Genomic DNA, 19,598 nt, shown 5'->3' with positions numbered 1-19,598 from the left:
AGATGAAGGAGGGTGAAAGAGAGCCAAACGAGACGAAGGAGGATGAAAGAGAGCGAAAAGAGACAATGGAGGGTGAAAGAGAGCGAAACAAGAGGAAGGAGGGTGGAACAGAGCGAAACAAGACGAAGGAGGATGAACGAGAGCAAAACGAGACGAAGGAGGGTGAAAGAGAGCGAAACGAGACGAAGGAGGGTGAACGAGAGCGAAATGAGACGAAGGTGTGTGAAACAGAGCGAAAAGAGACAAAGGAGGGTGAAAGAGGGCGAAACGAGACGAAGGCGGGTGGAACAGAGCGAAACAAGACGAAGGAGGGTGAAAGAGAGCGAAACGAGACGAAGGAGGGTGAAAGAGAGCAAAACGAGACGAAGGAGGGTGAAAGAGAGCGAAACGAGATGAAGGAGGGTGAAAGAGAGCCAAACGAAACGAAGGAGGGTGAAAGAGGGCAAAACGAGACGAAGGCGGGTGGAACAGAGCGAAACAAGACGAAGGAGGATGAAAGAGAGCAAAACGAGACGAAGGAGGATGAAAGAGAGCGAAAAGAGACAATGGAGGGTGAAAGAGAGCGAAACAAGAGGAAGGAGGGTGGAACAGAGCGAAACAAGACGAAGGAGGATGAACGAGAGCAAAACGAGACGAAGGAGGGTGAAAGAGAGCGAAACGAGACGAAGGAGGGTGAACGAGAGCGAAATGAGACGAAGGTGTGTGAAAGAGAGCGAAAAGAGACAAAGGAGGGTGAAAGAGGGCGAAACGAGATGAAGGCGGGTGGAACAGAGCGAAACAAGACGAAGGAGGGTGAAAGAGAGCGAAACGAGACAAAGGAGGGTGAAAGTGAGCAAAACGAGACGAAGGAGGGTGAAAGAGAGCGAAACGAGATGAAGGAGGGTGAAAGAGAGCCAAACGAGACGAAGGAGGGTGAAAGAGGGCGAAACGAGACGAAGGCGGGTGGAACAGAGCGAAACAAGACGAAGGAGGATGAAAGAGAGCAAAACGAGATGAAGGAGGGTGAAAGGGAGCAAAACAAGATGAAGGAGGGTGAAAGAGAGCGAAACGAGATGAAGGAGGGTGAAAGAGAGCGAAAAGAGACAAAGGAGGGTGAAAGAGGACGAAACGAGACGAAGGCGGGTGGAACAGAGCGAAACGAGACGAAGGAGGATGAAAGAAAGCTAAACGAGACGAAGGAGGGTGAAAGAGAGCGAAACGAGAAGAAGGAGGGTGAAAGAGAGCAAAACGAGACGAAGGAGGGTGAAAGAGAGCGAAACGAGATGAAGGAGGGTCAAAGAGAGCGAAACGAGACGAAGGAGGGTGAAAGAGAGCGAAGCGAGACGAAGGAGGGTGAAAGAGAGCGAAACGAGACGAAGGAGGGTGAAAGAGAGCAAAACGAGACGAAGGAGGGGACAGAGAGCGAAACGAGACGAAGGAGGGTGAAAGAGAGCGAAACGAGACGAAGAAAGTGAAAGTGAGCGAAACGAGACCAAGGAGGGTGAAAGAGAGTGAAACGAGACGAAGGAGGGTGAAAGAGAGCGAAAGGAGTCGAAGGAGGGTGAAAGAGAGCGGAACGAGATGAAGGAGGGTGAAAGAGACCGAAACGAGACGAAGGCGGGTGAAAGAGAGCAAAACGAGATGAAGGAGGGTAAAAGAGAGCGAAACGAGATGAAGGAGTGTCAAAGAGAGCGAAACGAGACGAAGGAGGGTGAAAGACAGCGAAACGAGACGAAGGAGGGTGAAAGAGAGCGAAAGGAGTCGAAGGAGGGTGAAAGAGAGCGAAAGGAGTCGAAGGAGGGTGAAAGAGATCGAAACAAGACAAAGGAGGGTGAAAGAGACCGAAACGAGACGAAGGAGGGTGAAAGAGAGTGAAAAGAGACGAAGGAGGGTGAAAGAGAGCGAAACGAGAAGAAGAAGGGTGAAAGAGAGCGAAACGAGATGATGGAGGGTGAAAGAGAGCGAAAAGAGACAAATGAGGGTGAAAGAGGGCGAAACGAGACGAAGGCAGGTGGAACAGAGTGAAACAAGACGAAGGAGGGTGAAAGAGAGCGAAACGAGACGAAGGAGGGTGAAAGAGAGCAAAACGAGACGAAGGAGTGTGAAACAGAGCGAAACGAGACGAACGAGGATGAAAGAGAGCGAAACGAGATGAAGGAGGGTGAAAGAGAGCGAAACGAGACGAAGGAGGGTGAAAGAGAGCGAAACGAGACAAAGGAGGGTGAAAGTGGGCGAAACGAGACGAAGGCAGGTGGAACAGAGTGAAACAAGATGAAGGAGGGTGAAAGAGAGCGAAACGAGACGAAGGAGGGTGAAAGAGAGCAAAACGAGACGAAGGAGAGTGAAACAGAGCGAAACGAGACTAAGGAGGATGAAAGAGAGCGAAACGAGATGAAGGAGGGTGAAAGAGAGTGAAAAGAGACAAAGGAGGGTGAAAGAGGGCGAAACGAGACGAAGGCGAGTGGAACAGAGCGAAACAAGACGAAGGAGGGTGAAAGAGAGCGAAACGGGACAAAGGAGGGTGAAACAGAGCGAAACGAGACATAGGAGGGTGAAAGAGAGCAAAACGAGACGAAGGAGTGTGAAACAGAGCGAAACGAGACGAAGGAGGATGAAAGAAAGCTAAACGAGACGAAGGAGGGTGAAAGAGAGCGAAACGAGAAGAAGGAGGGTGAAAGAGAGCAAAACGAGACGAAGGAGGGTGAAAGAGAGCGAAACGAGATGAAGGAGGGTCAAAGAGAGCGAAACGAGACGAAGGAGGGTGAAAGAGAGCGAAGCGAGACGAAGGAGGGTGAAAGAGAGCGAAACGAGACGAAGGAGGGTGAAAGAGAGCAAAACGAGACGAAGGAGGGGACAGAGAGCGAAACGAGACGAAGGAGGGTGAAAGAGAGCGAAACGAGACGAAGAAAGTGAAAGTGAGCGAAACGAGACGAAGGAGGGTGAAAGAGAGTGAAACGAGACGAAGGAGGGTGAAAGAGAGCGAAATGAGTCGAAGGAGGGTGAAAGAGAGCGGAACGAGATGAAGGAGGGTGAAAGAGACCGAAACGAGACGAAGGCGGGTGAAAGAGAGCGAAACGAGATGAAGGAGGGTAAAAGAGAGCGAAACGAGATGAAGGAGTGTCAAAGAGAGCGAAACGAGACGAAGGAGGGTGAAAGACAGCGAAACGAGACGAAGGAAGGTGAAAGAGAGCGAAAGGAGTCGAAGGAGGGTGAAAGAGAGCGAAAGGAGTCGAAGGAGGGTGAAAGAGATCGAAACAAGACAAAGGAGGGTGAAAGAGACCGAAACGAGACGAAGGAGGGTGAAAGAGAGTGAAAAGAGACGAAGGAGGGTGAAAGAGAGCGAAACGAGAAGAAGAAGGGTGAAAGAGAGCGAAACGAGATGATGGAGGGTGAAAGAGAGCGAAAAGAGACAAATGAGGGTGAAAGAGGGCGAAACGAGACGAAGGCAGGTGGAACAGAGTGAAACAAGACGAAGGAGGGTGAAAGAGAGCGAAACGAGACGAAGGAGGGTGAAAGAGAGCAAAACGAGACGAAGGAGAGTGAAACAGAGCGAAACGAGACTAAGGAGGATGAAAGAGAGCGAAACGAGATGAAGGAGGGTGAAAGAGAGTGAAAAGAGTCAAAGGAGGGCGAAAGAGGGCGAAACGAGACGAAGGCGAGTGGAACAGAGCGAAACAAGACGAAGGGGTGTGAAAGAGAGTGAAACGAGAAGAAGGAGGGTGAAAGAGAGCGAAACGAGACGAAGCAGGGTGAAAGAGAGCGAAACGAGATGAAGGAGGGTGAAAGAGAGCGAAACGAGACGAAGGAGGGTGAAAGAGAGCGAAACGAGATGAAGGAGGGTGAAAGAGAGCGAAACGAGACGAAGGAGGGTGAAAGAGAGCGAAACGAGACGAAGGAGGGTGAAAGAGAGCGAAACGAGATGAAGGAGGGTGAAAGAGAGCGAAACGAGAAGAAGGAGGGTGAAAGAGAGTGAAACGAGACGAAGGAGGGTGAAAGAGAGCGAAACGAGATGAAGGAGTGTCAATGAGAGCGAAACGAGACGAAGGAGGGTGAAAGAGAGCGAAACGAGACGAAGGAGGGTGAAAGAGAGCGAAAGGAGTCGAAGGAGGGTGAAAGAGAGCGGAACGAGACGAAGGAGGATGAAAGAGACCGAAACGAGGCGAAGGAGGGTGAAAGAGAGCGAATCGAGATGAAGGTGGGTGGAAGAGATCGAAACAAGACAAAGGAGGGTGAAAGTGACCGAAACGAGACGAAGGAGGGTGAAAGAGAGTGAAAAGAGACGAAGGAGGGTGAAAGAGAGCGAAACGAGAAGAAGAAGGGTGAAAGAGAGCGAAACGAGATGAAGGAGGGTGAAAGAGAGCGAAAAGAGACAAAGGAGGGTGAAAGTGGGCGAAACGAGACGAAGGCAGGTGGAACAGAGTGAAACAAGATGAAGGAGGGTGAAAGAGAGCGAAACGAGACGAAGGAGGGTGAAAGAGAGCAAAACGAGACGAAGGAGAGTGAAACAGAGCGAAACGAGACTAAGGAGGATGAAAGAGAGCGAAACGAGATGAAGGAGGGTGAAAGAGAGTGAAAAGAGACAAAGGAGGGTGAAAGAGGGCGAAACGAGACGAAGGCGAGTGGAACAGAGCGAAACAAGACGAAGGAGGGTGAAAGAGAGCGAAACGAGACAAAGGAGGGTGAAAGAGAGCGAAACGAGACAAAGGAGGGTGAAAGAGAGCAAAACGAGACGAAGGAGTGTGAAACAGAGCGAAACGAGACGAAGGAAGATGAAAGAGAGCTAAACGAGACGAAGGAGGGTGAAAGAGAGCGAAACGAGACGAAGGCGGGTGAAAGAGAGCAAAACGAGATGAAGGAGGGTAAAAGAGAGCGAAACGAGATGAAGGAGTGTCAAAGAGAGCGAAACGAGACGAAGGAGGGTGAAAGACAGCGAAACGAGACGAAGGAGGGTGAAAGAGAGCGAAAGGAGTCGAAGGAGGGTGAAAGAGAGCGAAACGAGAAGAAGAAGGGTGAAAGAGAGCGAAACGAGATGATGGAGGGTGAAAGAGAGCGAAAAGAGACAAAGGAGGGTGAAAGAGGGCGAAACGAGACGAAGGCAGGTGGAACAGAGTGAAACAAGATGAAGGAGAGTTAAAGAGAGCGAAACGAGACGAAGGAGGGTGAAAGAGAGCAAAACGAGACGAAGGAGAGTGAAACAGAGCGAAACGAGACTAAGGAGGATGAAAGAGAGCGAAACGAGATGAAGGAGGGTGAAAGAGAGGGTAAAGAGTCAAAGGAGGGCGAAAGAGGGCGAAACAAGACGAAGGCGAGTGGAACAGAGCGAAACAAGACGAAGGGGTGTGAAAGAGAGCGAAACGAGACGAAGGAGGGTGAAAGACAGCAAAACGAGACGAAGGAGTGTGAAACAGAGCGAAACGAGACGAAGGAAGATGAAAGAGAGCTAAACGAGACGAAGGAGGGTGAAAGAGAGCGAAACGAGACGAAGGAGTGTGAAAGAGAGCGAAAGGAGTCGAAGGAGGGTGAAAGAGAGCGGAACGAGACGAAGGAGGATGAAAGAGACCGAAACGAGGCGAAGGAGGGTGAAAGAGAGCGAAACGAGATGAAGGTGGGTGAAAGAGATCGAAACAAGACAAAGGAGGGTGAAAGAGACCGAAACGAGACGAAGGAGGGTGAAAGAGAGTGAAAAGAGACGAAGGAGGGTGAAAGAGAGCGAAACGAGAAGAAGAAGGGTGAAAGAGAGCGAAACGAGATGAAGGAGGGTGAAAGAGAGCGAAAAGAGACAAAGGAGGGTGAAAGTGGGCGAAACGAGACGAAGGCAGGTGGAACAGAGTGAAACAAGATGAAGGAGGGTGAAAGAGAGCGAAACGAGACGAAGGAGGGTGAAAGAGAGCAAAACGAGACGAAGGAGAGTGAAACAGAGCGAAACGAGACTAAGGAGGATGAAAGAGAGCGAAACGAGATGAAGGAGGGTGAAAGAGAGTGAAAAGAGACAAAGGAGGGTGAAAGAGGGCGAAACGAGACGAAGGCGAGTGGAACAGAGCGAAACAAGACGAAGGAGGGTGAAAGAGAGCGAAACGAGACAAAGGAGGGTGAAAGAGAGCGAAACGAGACAAAGGAGGGTGAAAGAGAGCAAAACGAGACGAAGGAGTGTGAAACAGAGCGAAACGAGACGAAGGAAGATGAAAGAGAGCTAAACGAGACGAAGGAGGGTGAAAGAGAGCGAAACGAGACGAAGGCGGGTGAAAGAGAGCGAAACGAGATGAAGGAGGGTAAAAGAGAGCGAAACGAGATGAAGGAGTGTCAAAGAGAGCGAAACGAGGCGAAGGAGGGTGAAAGACAGCGAAACGAGACGAAGGAGGGTGAAAGAGAGCGAAAGGAGTCGAAGGAGGGTGAAAGAGAGCGAAACGAGAAGAAGAAGGGTGAAAGAGAGCGAAACGAGATGATGGAGGGTGAAAGAGAGCGAAAAGAGACAAAGGAGGGTGAAAGAGGGAGAAACGAGACGAAGGCAGGTGGAACAGAGTGAAACAAGACGAAGAAGGGTGAAAGAGAGCGAAACGAGACGAAGGAGGGTGAAAGAGAGCAAAACGAGACGAAGGAGGGTTAAAGACTGCGAAACGAGACGAAGGAGGGTGAAAGAGAGTGAAAGGAGTCGAAGGAGGGTGAAAGAGAGCGAAAGGAGTCGAAGGAGGGTGAAAGAGATCGAAACAAGACAAAGGAGGGTGAAAGAGACCGAAACGAGACGAAGGAGGGTGAAAGAGAGCAAAACGAGACGAAGGAGAGTGAAACAGAGCGAAACGAGACTAAGGAGGATGAAAGAGAGCGAAACGAGATGAAGGAGGGTGAAAGAGAGTGAAAAGAGTCAAAGGAGGGCGAAAGAGGGCGAAACGAGACGAAGGCGAGTGGAACAGAGCGAAACAAGACGAAGGGGTGTGAAAGAGAGTGAAACGAGAAGAAGGAGGGTGAAAGAGAGCGAAACGAGACGAAGCAGGGTGAAAGAGAGCGAAACGAGATGAAGGAGGGTGAAAGAGAGCGAAACGAGACGAAGGAGGGTGAAAGAGAGCGAAACGAGATGAAGGAGGGTGAAAGAGAGCGAAACGAGACGAAGGAGGGTGAAAGAGAGCGAAACGAGACGAAGGAGGGTGAAAGAGAGCGAAACGAGATGAAGGAGGGTGAAAGAGAGCGAAACGAGACGATGAAAGTGAAAGAGAGCGGAACGAGACGAAGGAGTGCGAAAGAGACCGAAACGAGACGAAGACGTGTGAAAGAGAGCGAAACGAGATGAAGGAGGGTGAAAGAGAGCGAAACGAGAACAAGGAGGGTGAAAGAGAGTGAAACGAGACGAAGGAGGGTGAAAGAGAGCGAAACGAGATGAAGGAGTGTCAATGAGAGCGAAACGAGACGAAGGAGGGTGAAAGAGAGAGAAACGAGACGAAGGAGGGTGAAAGAGAGCGAAAGGAGTCGAAGGAGGGTGAAAGAGAGCGGAACGAGACGAAGGAGGATGAAAGAGACCGAAACGAGGCGAAGGAGGGTGAAAGAGAGCAAAACGAGATGAAGGAGGGTAAAAGAGAGCGAAACGAGATGAAGGAGTGTCAAAGAGAGCGAAACGAGACGAAGGAGGGTGAAAGACAGCGAAACGAGACGAAGGAGGGTGAAAGAGAGCGAAAGGAGTCGAAGGAGGGTGAAAGAGAGCGAAACGAGAAGAAGAAGGGTGAAAGAGAGCGAAACGAGATGATGGAGGGTGAAAGAGAGCGAAAAGAGACAAAGGAGGGTGAAAGAGGGCGAAACGAGACGAAGGCAGGTGGAACAGAGTGAAACAAGATGAAGGAGAGTGAAAGAGAGCGAAACGAGACGAAGGAGGGTGAAAGAGAGCAAAACGAGACGAAGGAGAGTGAAACAGAGCGAAACGAGACTAAGGAGGATGAAAGAGAGCGAAACGAGATGAAGGAGGGTGAAAGAGAGGGTAAAGAGTCAAAGGAGGGCGAAAGAGGGCGAAACGAGACGAAGGCGAGTGGAACAGAGCGAAACAAGACGAAGGGGTGTGAAAGAGAGCGAAACGAGACGAAGGAGGGTGAAAGACAGCAAAACGAGACGAAGGAGTGTGAAACAGAGCGAAACGAGACGAAGGAAGATGAAAGAGAGCTAAACGAGACGAAGGAGGGTGAAAGAGAGCGAAACGAGACGAAGGAGGGTGAAAGAGAGCGAAAGGAGTCGAAGGAGGGTGAAAGAGAGCGGAACGAGACGAAGGAGGATGAAAGAGACCGAAACGAGGCGAAGGAGGGTGAAAGAGAGCGAAACGAGATGAAGGTGGGTGAAAGAGATCGAAACAAGACAAAGGAGGGTGAAAGAGACCGAAACGAGACGAAGGAGGGTGAAAGAGAGTGAAAAGAGACGAAGGAGGGTGAAAGAGAGCGAAACGAGAAGAAGAAGGGTGAAACAGAGCGAAACGAGATGAAGGAGGGTGAAAGAGAGCGAAAAGAGACAAAGGAGGGTGAAAGTGGGCGAAACGAGACGAAGGCAGGTGGAACAGAGTGAAACAAGATGAAGGAGGGTGAAAGAGAGCGAAACGAGACGAAGGAGGGTGAAAGAGAGCAAAACGAGACGAAGGAGAGTGAAACAGAGCGAAACGAGACTAAGGAGGATGAAAGAGAGCGAAACGAGATGAAGGAGGGTGAAAGAGAGTGAAAAGAGACAAAGGAGGGTGAAAGAGGGCGAAACGAGACGAAGGCGAGTGGAACAGAGCGAAACAAGACGAAGGAGGGTGAAAGAGAGCGAAACGAGACAAAGGAGGGTGAAAGAGAGCGAAACGAGACAAAGGAGGGTGAAAGAGAGCAAAACGAGACGAAGGAGTGTGAAACAGAGCGAAACGAGACGAAGGAAGATGAAAGAGAGCTAAACGAGACGAAGGAGGGTGAAAGAGAGCGAAACGAGACGAAGGCGGGTGAAAGAGAGCGAAACGAGATGAAGGAGGGTAAAAGAGAGCGAAACGAGATGAAGGAGTGTCAAAGAGAGCGAAACGAGGCGAAGGAGGGTGAAAGACAGCGAAACGAGACGAAGGAGGGTGAAAGAGAGCGAAAGGAGTCGAAGGAGGGTGAAAGAGAGCGAAACGAGAAGAAGAAGGGTGAAAGAGAGCGAAACGAGATGATGGAGGGTGAAAGAGAGCGAAAAGAGACAAAGGAGGGTGAAAGAGGGCGAAACGAGACGAAGGCAGGTGGAACAGAGTGAAACAAGACGAAGGAGAGTGAAAGAGAGCGAAACGAGACGAAGGAGGGTGAAAGAGAGCAAAACGAGACGAAGGAGAGTGAAACAGAGCGAAACGAGACTAAGGAGGATGAAAGAGAGCGAAACGAGATGAAGGAGGGTGAAAGAGAGTGAAAAGAGTCAAAGGAGGGCGAAAGAGGGCGAAACGAGACGAAGGCGAGTGGAACAGAGCGAAACAAGACGAAGGGGTGTGAAAGAGAGCGAAACGAGACGAAGAAGGGTGAAAGACAGCAAAACGAGACGAAGGAGTGTGAAACAGAGCGAAACGAGACGAAGGAAGATGAAAGAGAGCTAAACGAGACGAAGAAGGGTGAAAGAGAGCGAAACGAGAAGCAGGAGGGTGAAAGAGAGCGAAACGAGACGAAGGAGGGTGAAAGAGAGCGAAACGAGATGAAGGAGGGTTAAAGAGAGCGAAACGAGACGAAGGAGGGTGAAAGAGAGCGAAACGAGACGAAGGAGGGTGAAAGAGAGCGAAACGAGACGAATGAGGGTGGAAGAGAGCGAAACGAGACGAAGGAGGGGAAAGATAGCGAAACGAGACAAAGGAGGGTGAAAGAGAGCGAAACGAGACGAAGAAAGTGAAAGTGAGCGAAACGAGACGAATGAGGGTGAAAGAGAGCGAAAGGAGACGAAGGAGGGTGAAAGAGAGCGAAACGAGACGAAGGAGGGTGAAAGAGAGCGAAAGGAGTCGAAGGAGGGTGAAAGAGAGCGAAACGAGATGAAGGAGGGTAAAAGAGAGCGAAACGAGATGAAGGAGTGTCAAAGAGAGCGAAACGAGACGAAGGAGGGTGAAAGAGAGCGAGACGAGACGAAGGAGGATGAAAGAGAGCGAAAGGAGTCGAAGGAGGGTGAAAGAGAGCGAAACGAGATGAAGGAGGGTGAAGGAGAGCGAAACGAAATGAAGGAGGGTGGAAGAGAGTGAAACGAGACCAAAGAGGGTGAAAGAGAGAGAAACGAGATGAAGGAAGGTGAAAGAGAGTGAAACGAGACAAAGGAGGGTGAAAGGGAGTGAAACGAGATGAAGGAGGGTGAAAGAGTGCGAAACGAGACGAAGGAGGGTGAAAGAGCGCGAAAGGAGTCGAAGGAGGGTGAAAGAGAGCGGAACGAGACGAAGGAGGGTGAAAGAGGCCGAAACGAGACGAAGGAGGGTGAAAGAGAGCGAAACGAGATGAAGGAGGGTGAAAGAGAGCGAAACGAGAAGAAGGAGGGTGAAAGAGAGTGAAACGAGACGAAGGAGGGTGAAAGAGAGCAAAACGAGATGAAGGTGTGTCAAAGAGAGCGAAACGAGACGAAGGAGGGTGAAAGAGAGCGAAACGAGATGAAGGAGGATGAAAGAGAGCGAAAGGAGTCGAAGGAGGGTGAAAGAGAATGGAACGAGACGAAGGAGGATGAAAGAGACCGAAACCAGGCGAAGGAGGGTGAAAGAGAGCGAAACGAGATGAAGGTGGGTGAATGAGAGAGAAACAAGTCAAAGGAGGGTGAAAGAGACCGAAACGAGATGAAGCAGGGTGAAAGAGAGTGAAACGAGACGAAGGAGGTTGAAAGAGAGTGAAACGAGAAGAAGGAGGGTGAAAGAGAGCAAAACGAGATGAAGGAGGGTGAAAGAGAGCGTAACGAAATGAAGGCGGGTGGAAGAGAGCGAAACTAAACGAATAAGGGTAAAAGAGAGTGAAACGAGACGAAGGAAGGTGAAAGAGAGCGAAACGAGACCAAAGAGGATGAAAGAGAGCAAAACGAGACAAAGGAATGTGAAAGAGAGTGAAACAAGACAAAGGAGGGTGAAAGGGAGCGAAACAAGATGAAGGAGGGTGAAAGAGAGCGAAACGAGACGAAGGAGGGTGAAAGAGAGCGAAACGAGAAGAAGGAGGGTGAAAGAGGGCGAAACGAGACGAAGGCGGGTGGAACAGAGCGAAACAAGATGAAGGAGCGTGAAAGAGAGCGACACGAGACGAAGGAGGGTGAAAGAGAGCAAAACGAGACAAAGGAGTGTGAAAGAGAGTGAAACGAGACGAAGGAGGATGAAAGAGAGCTAAACGAGACGAAGGAGGGTCAAAGAGAGCGAAACGAGATGAAGGAGGGTCAAAGAGGGCGAAACGAGATGAAGGAGGGTGAAAAAGTGCGAAGCGAGACGAAGGAGCATAAAAGAGAGCGAAACGAGATGAAGGAGGGTGAAAGAGGGCGAAACGAGACGAAGGAGGGTGAAAGAGAGCGAAACGAGATGAAGGAGGATGAAAGAGAGCGAAAGGAGTCGAAGGAGGGTGAAAGAGAGCGAAACGAGATGAAGATGGGTGAATGAGAGAGAAACAAGACAAAGGAGGGTGAAAGAGACCGAAACGAGACGAAGCAGGGTGAAAGAGAGTGAAACGAGACGAAGGAGGCTGAAAGAGAGTGAAACGAGACGAAGGAAGATGAAAGAGAGCTAAACGAGACGAAGAAGGGTGAAAGAGAGCGAAACGAGAAGCAGGAGGGTGAAAGAGAGCGAAACGAGACGAAGGAGGGTGAAAGAGAGCGAAACGAGATGAAGGAGGGTTAAAGAGAGCGAAACGAGACGAAGGAGGGTGAAAGAGAGCGAAACGAGACGAAGGAGGGTGAAAGAGAGCGAAACGAGACGAATGAGGGTGGAAGAGAGCGAAACGAGACGAAGGAGGGGAAAGATAGCGAAACGAGACAAAGGAGGGTGAAAGAGAGCGAAACGAGACGAAGAAAGTGAAAGTGAGCGAAACGAGACGAATGAGGGTGAAAGAGAGCGAAAGGAGACGAAGGAGGGTGAAAGAGAGCGAAACGAGACGAAGGAGGGTGAAAGAGAGCGAAAGGAGTCGAAGGAGGGTGAAAGAGAGCGAAACGAGATGAAGGAGGGTAAAAGAGAGCGAAACGAGATGAAGGAGTGTCAAAGAGAGCGAAACGAGACGAAGGAGGGTGAAAGAGAGCGAGACGAGACGAAGGAGGATGAAAGAGAGCGAAAGGAGTCGAAGGAGGGTGAAAGAGAGCGAAACGAGATGAAGGAGGGTGAAGGAGAGCGAAACGAAATGAAGGAGGGTGGAAGAGAGCGAAACGAGACCAAAGAGGGTGAAAGAGAGAGAAACGAGATGAAGGAAGGTGAAAGAGAGTGAAACGAGACAAAGGAGGGTGAAAGGGAGTGAAACGAGATGAAGGAGGGTGAAAGAGTGCGAAACGAGACGAAGGAGGGTGAAAGAGCGCGAAAGGAGTCGAAGGAGGGTGAAAGAGAGCGGAACGAGACGAAGGAGGGTGAAAGAGGCCGAAACGAGACGAAGGAGGGTGAAAGAGAGCGAAACGAGATGAAGGAGGGTGAAAGAGAGCGAAACGAGAAGAAGGAGGGTGAAAGAGAGTGAAACGAGACGAAGGAGGGTGAAAGAGAGCAAAACGAGATGAAGGTGTGTCAAAGAGAGCGAAACGAGACGAAGGAGGGTGAAAGAGAGCGAAACGAGATGAAGGAGGATGAAAGAGAGCGAAAGGAGTCGAAGGAGGGTGAAAGAGAATGGAACGAGACGAAGGAGGATGAAAGAGACCGAAACCAGGCGAAGGAGGGTGAAAGAGAGCGAAACGAGATGAAGGTGGGTGAATGAGAGAGAAACAAGTCAAAGGAGGGTGAAAGAGACCGAAACGAGATGAAGCAGGGTGAAAGAGAGTGAAACGAGACGAAGGAGGTTGAAAGAGAGTGAAACGAGAAGAAGGAGGGTGAAAGAGAGCGAAACGAGAAGCAGGAGGGTGAAAGAGAGCGAAACGAGACGAAGGAGGGTGAAAGAGAGCGAAACGAGATGAAGGAGGGTTAAAGAGAGCGAAACGAGACGAAGGAGGGTGAAAGAGAGCGAAACGAGACGAAGGAGGGTGAAAGAGAGCGAAACGAGACGAATGAGGGTGGAAGAGAGCGAAACGAGACGAAGGAGGGGAAAGATAGCGAAACGAGACAAAGGAGGGTGAAAGAGAGCGAAACGAGACGAAGAAAGTGAAAGTGAGCGAAACGAGACGAATGAGGGTGAAAGAGAGCGAAAGGAGACGAAGGAGGGTGAAAGAGAGCGAAACGAGACGAAGGAGGGTGAAAGAGAGCGAAAGGAGTCGAAGGAGGGTGAAAGAGAGCGAAACGAGATGAAGGAGGGTAAAAGAGAGCGAAACGAGATGAAGGAGTGTCAAAGAGAGCGAAACGAGACGAAGGAGGGTGAAAGAGAGCGAGACGAGACGAAGGAGGATGAAAGAGAGCGAAAGGAGTCGAAGGAGGGTGAAAGAGAGCGAAACGAGATGAAGGAGGGTGAAGGAGAGCGAAACGAAATGAAGGAGGGTGGAAGAGAGCGAAACGAGACCAAAGAGGGTGAAAGAGAGAGAAACGAGATGAAGGAAGGTGAAAGAGAGTGAAACGAGACAAAGGAGGGTGAAAGGGAGTGAAACGAGATGAAGGAGGGTGAAAGAGTGCGAAACGAGACGAAGGAGGGTGAAAGAGCGCGAAAGGAGTCGAAGGAGGGTGAAAGAGAGCGGAACGAGACGAAGGAGGGTGAAAGAGGCCGAAACGAGACGAAGGAGGGTGAAAGAGAGCGAAACGAGATGAAGGAGGGTGAAAGAGAGCGAAACGAGAAGAAGGAGGGTGAAAGAGAGTGAAACGAGACGAAGGAGGGTGAAAGAGAGCAAAACGAGATGAAGGTGTGTCAAAGAGAGCGAAACGAGACGAAGGAGGGTGAAAGAGAGCGAAACGAGATGAAGGAGGATGAAAGAGAGCGAAAGGAGTCGAAGGAGGGTGAAAGAGAATGGAACGAGACGAAGGAGGATGAAAGAGACCGAAACCAGGCGAAGGAGGGTGAAAGAGAGCGAAACGAGATGAAGGTGGGTGAATGAGAGAGAAACAAGTCAAAGGAGGGTGAAAGAGACCGAAACGAGATGAAGCAGGGTGAAAGAGAGTGAAACGAGATGAAGGAGGTTGAAAGAGAGTGAAACGAGAAGAAGGAGGGTGAAAGAGAGCAAAACGAGATGAAGGAGGGTGAAAGAGAGCGTAACGAAATGAAGGCGGGTGGAAGAGAGCGAAACTAAACGAATAAGGGTAAAAGAGAGTGAAACGAGACGAAGGAAGGTGAAAGAGAGCGAAACGAGACCAAAGAGGATGAAAGAGAGCAAAACGAGACAAAGGAATGTGAAAGAGAGTGAAACAAGACAAAGGAGGGTGAAAGGGAGCGAAACAAGATGAAGGAGGGTGAAAGAGAGCGAAACGAGACGAAGGATGGTGAAAGAGAGCGAAACGAGAAGAAGGAGGGTGAAAGAGGGCGAAACGAGACGAAGGCGGGTGGAACAGAGCGAAACAAGATGAAGGAGCGTGAAAGAGAGCGACACGAGACGAAGGAGGGTGAAAGAGAGCAAAACGAGACAAAGGAGTGTGAAAGAGAGTGAAACGAGACGAAGGAGGATGAAAGAGAGCTAAACGAGACGAAGGAGGGTCAAAGAGAGCGAAACGAGATGAAGGAGGGTCAAAGAGGGCGAAACGAGATGAAGGAGGGTGAAAAAGTGCGAAGCGAGACGAAGGAGCATAAAAGAGAGCGAAACGAGATGAAGGAGGGTGAAAGAGGGCGAAACGAGACGAAGGAGGGTGAAAGAGAGCGAAACGAGATGAAGGAGGATGAAAGAGAGCGAAAGGAGTCGAAGGAGGGTGAAAGAGAGCGAAACGAGATGAAGGTGGGTGAATGAGAGAGAAACAAGACAAAGGAGGGTGAAAGAGACCGAAACGAGACGAAGCAGGGTGAAAGAGAGTGAAACGAGACGAAGGAGGCTGAAAGAGAGTGAAACGAGACGAAGGAAGATGAAAGAGAGCTAAACGAGACGAAGAAGGGTGAAAGAGAGCGAAACGAGAAGCAGGAGGGTGAAAGAGAGCGAAACGAGACGAAGGAGGGTGAAAGAGAGCGAAACGAGATGAAGGAGGGTTAAAGAGAGCGAAACGAGACGAAGGAGGGTGAAAGAGAGCGAAACGAGACGAAGGAGGGTGAAAGAGAGCGAAACGAGACGAATGAGGGTGGAAGAGAGCGAAACGAGACGAAGGAGGGGAAAGATAGCGAAACGAGACAAAGGAGGGTGAAAGAGAGCGAAACGAGACGAAGAAAGTGAAAGTGAGCGAATCGAGACGAATGAGGGTGAAAGAGAGCGAAAGGAGACGAAGGAGCGTGAAAGAGAGCGAAACGAGACGAAGGAGGGTGAAAGAGAGCGAAAGGAGTCGAAGGAGGGTGAAAGAGAGCGAAACGAGATGAAGGAGGGTAAAAGAGAGCGAAACGAGATGAAGGAGTGTCAAAGAGAGCGAAACGAGACGAAGGAGGGTGAAAGAGAGCGAGACGAGACGAAGGAGGATGAAAGAGAGCGAAAGGAGTCGAAGGAGGGTGAAAGAGAGCGAAACGAGATGAAGGAGGGTGAAGGAGAGCGAAACGAAATGAAGGAGGGTGGAAGAGAGCGAAACGAGACCAAAGAGGGTGAAAGAGAGAGAAACGAGATGAAGGAAGGTGAAAGAGAGTGAAACGAGACAAAGGAGGGTGAAAGGGAGTGAAACGAGATGAAGGAGGGTGAAAGAGTGCGAAACGAGACGAAGGAGGGTGAAAGAGCGCGAAAGAAGTCGAAGGAGGGTGAAAGAGAGCGGAACGAGACGAAGGAGGGTGAAAGAGGCCGAAACGAGACGAAGGAGGGTGAAAGAGAGCGAAACGAGATGAAGGAGGGTGAAAGAGAGCGAAACGAGAAGAAGGAGGGTGAAAGAGAGTGAAACGAGACGAAGGAGGGTGAAAGAGAGCAAAACGAGATGAAGGTGTGTCAAAGAGAGCGAAACGAGACGAAGGAGGGTGAAAGAGAGCGAAACGAGATGAAGGAGGATGAAAGAGAGCGAAAGGAGTCGAAGGAGGGTGAAAGAGAATGGAACGAGACGAAGGAGGATGAAAGAGACCGAAACCAGGCCAAGGAGGGTGAAAGAGAGCGAAACGAGATGAAGGTGGGTGAATGAGAGAGAAACAAGTCAAAGGAGGGTGAAAGAGACCGAAACGAGATGAAGCAGGGTGAAAGAGAGTGAAACGAGACGAAGGAGGTTGAAAGAGAGTGAAACGAGAAGAAGGAGGGTGAAAGAGAGCAAAACGAGATGAAGGAGGGTGAAAGAGAGCGTAACGAAATGAAGGCGGGTGGAAGAGAGCGAAACTAAACGAATAAGGGTAAAAGAGAGTGAAACGAGACGAAGGAAGGTGAAAGAGAGCGAAACGAGACCAAAGAGGATGAAAGAGAGCAAAACGAGACAAAGTAATGTGAAAGAGAGTGAAACAAGACAAAGGAGGGTGAAAGGGAGCGAAACAAGATGAAGGAGGGTGAAAGAGAGCGAAACGAGACGAAGGAGGGTGAAAGAGAGCGAAACGAGAAGAAGGAGGGTGAAAGAGGGCGAAACGAGACGAAGGCGGGTGGAACAGAGCGAAACCAGATGAAGGAGCGTGAAAGAGAGCGACACGAGACGAAGGAGGGTGAAAGAGAGCAAAACGAGACAAAGGAGTGTGAAAGAGAGTGAAACGAGACGAAGGAGGATGAAAGAGAGCTAAACGAGACGAAGGAGGGTCAAAGAGAGCGAAACGAGATGAAGGAGGGTCAAAGAGGGCGAAACGAGATGAAGGAGGGTGAAAAAGTGCGAAGCGAGACGAAGGAGCATAAAAGAGAGCGAAACGAGATGAAGGAGGGTGAAAGAGGGCGAAACGAGACGAAGGAGGGTGAAAGAGAGCGAAACGAGATGAAGGAGGATGAAAGAGAGCGAAAGGAGTCGAAGGAGGGTGAAAGAGAGCGAAACGAGATGAAGGTGGGTGAATGAGAGAGAAACAAGACAAAGGAGGGTGAAAGAGACCGAAACGAGACGAAGCAGGGTGAAAGAGAGTGAAACGAGACGAAGGAGGCTGAAAGAGAGTGAAACGAGAAGAAGGAGGGTGAAAGAGAGCAAAACGAGATGAAGGAGGGTGAAAGAGAGCGTAACGAAATGAAGGAGGGTGGAAGAGAGCGAAACGAAACGAATAAGGGTAAAAGAGAGTGAAACGAGACGAAGGAAGGTGAAAGAGAGCAAAACGAGACCAAAGAGGATGAAAGAGAGAGAAACGAGACGAAGGAAGGTGAAAGAGAGTGAAACGAGACAAAGGAGGGTGAAAGGGAGCGAAACAAGATGAAGGAGGGTGAAAGAGAGCGAAACGAGACGAAGGAGGGTGAAAGAGAGCGAAACGAGAAGAAGGAGGGTGAAAGAGGGCGAAACGAGACGAAGGCGGGTGGTACAGAGCGAAACAAGATGAAGGAGCGTGAAAGAGAGCGACACGAGACAAAGGAGGGTGAAAGGGAGCGAAACAAGATGAAGGAGGGTGAAAGAGAGTGAAACGAGACGATGGAGGGTGAAAGAGAGCGAAACGAGAGGAAGGAGGGTGAAAGAGAGCGAAACGAGACGAAGGAGGCTGAAAGGCATCAAAACGAGATGAAGGAGGGTGAAAGAGAGCGAAAAGAGACAAAGGAGGGTGAAAGAGGGCGAAACGAGACGAAGGAGTGTGAAACAGAGCGAAACGAGACGAAGGAGGATGAAAGAGAGCTAAACGAGACGAAGGAGGGTCAAAGAGAGCGAAACGAGATGAAGGAGGGTCAAAGAGGGCGAAACGAGACGAAGGAGTGTGAAACAGAGCGAAACGAGACGAAGTAGGATGAAAGAGAGCTAAACGAGACGAAGGAGGGTCAAAGAGGGCGAAACGAGATGAAGGAGGATGAAAGAGAGCGAAAGGAGTCGAAGGAGGGTGAAAGAGAATGGAACGAGACGAAGGAGGATGAAAGAGACCGAAACGAGGCGAAGGAGGGTGAAAGAGAGCGAAACGAGATGAAGGTGGGTGAATGAGAGAGAAACAAGACGAAGGAGGGTGAAAAAGGGCGAAGCGAGACGAAGGAGCATAAAAGAGAGCGAAACGAGATGAAGGAGGGTGAAAGAGGGCGAAACGAGACGAAGGATGGTGAAAGAAAGCGAAACGAGACGAAGGAGTGTGAAAGAGAGCGAAACAAGACGAAGGAGGGTGAAAGAGAGCAAAACGAGATGAAGGTGTGTGAAAGAGAGCGGAACGAGACGAAGGAGGGTGAAAGAGAGCGAAACGAGACGAAGGAGGGTGAAAGAGAGCGAAGCGAGACGAAGGAGGGAGAAAGAGAGCGAAACGAGACAAAGAAAGTGAAAGTGAGCGAAACGAGATGAAGGAGGGTGAAAGAGAGCGAAAGGAGACGAAGGAGGGTGAAAGCGAGCGAAACGAGACGAAGGAGGGTGAATGAGGGCGAAACGAGACGAAGGCGGGTGGAACAGAGCGAAACAAGACGAAGGAGCGTGAAAGAGAGCGAAACGAGACGAAGGAGGGTGAAAGAGAGCAAAACGAGACGAAGGAGCGTGAAAGAGAGCGAAACGAGACGAAGGAGGGTGAAAGAGAGCAAAACGAGACGAAGGAGTGTGAAAGAGAGCGAAACGAGACGAAAGAGTGTGAAAGAGAGTGAAACGAGACGAAGGAGGGTGAAAGAGGGCGAAACGAGATGAAGGCGGGTGGAACAGAGCGAAACAAGACGAAGGAGGGTGAAAGTGAGCGAAACGCGACGAAGGAGGGTGAAAGAGAGCAAAACGAGACGAAGGTGTGTGAAAGAGAGCGAAACGAGATGATGGAGGGTGAAAGAGAGCGAAACAAGACAAAGGAGGGCGAAAAAGACTGAAACGAGACGAAGGAGAGTGAAAGAGAGTGAAACGAGACGAAGGAGGCTGAAAGAGAGCGAAACGAGAAGAAGGAGGGTGAAAGAGAGCAAAACGAGATGAAGGAGGGTGAAAGAGAGCGTAACGAAATGAAGGAGGGTGGAAGAGAGCGAAACGAGATGAATGAGGGTAAAAGATAGTGAAACGAGACGAAGGAGGGTGAAAGAGACCGAAACGAGACGAAGGAGGGTGAAAGAGAGTGAAAAGAGACGAAGGAGGGTGAAAGAGAGCGAAACGAGAAGAAGAAGGGTGAAAGAGAGCGAAACGAGATGAAGGAGGGTGAAAGAGAGCGAAAAGAGACAAAGGAGGGTGAAAGTGGGCGAAACGAGACGAAGGCAGGTGGAACAGAGTGAAACAAGATGAAGGAGGGTGAAAGAGAGCGAAACGAGACGAAGGAGGGTGAAAGAGAGCAAAACGAGACGAAGGAGAGTGAAACAGAGCGAAACGAGACTAAGGAGGATGAAAGAGAGCGAAACGAGATGAAGGAGGGTGAAAGAGAGTGAAAAGAGACAAAGGAGGGTGAAAGAGAGCGAAACGAGAAGAAGAAGGGTGAAAGAGAGCGAAGCGAGATGATGGAGGGTGAAAGAGAGCAAAAAGAGACAAATGAGGGTGAAAGAGG

This window comes from Scyliorhinus torazame, chromosome X (assembly GCF_047496885.1).
Source record: "Scyliorhinus torazame isolate Kashiwa2021f chromosome X, sScyTor2.1, whole genome shotgun sequence".
Taxonomy (NCBI): domain Eukaryota; kingdom Metazoa; phylum Chordata; class Chondrichthyes; order Carcharhiniformes; family Scyliorhinidae; genus Scyliorhinus; species Scyliorhinus torazame.
This window is presented reverse-complemented; position numbering follows the sequence as displayed.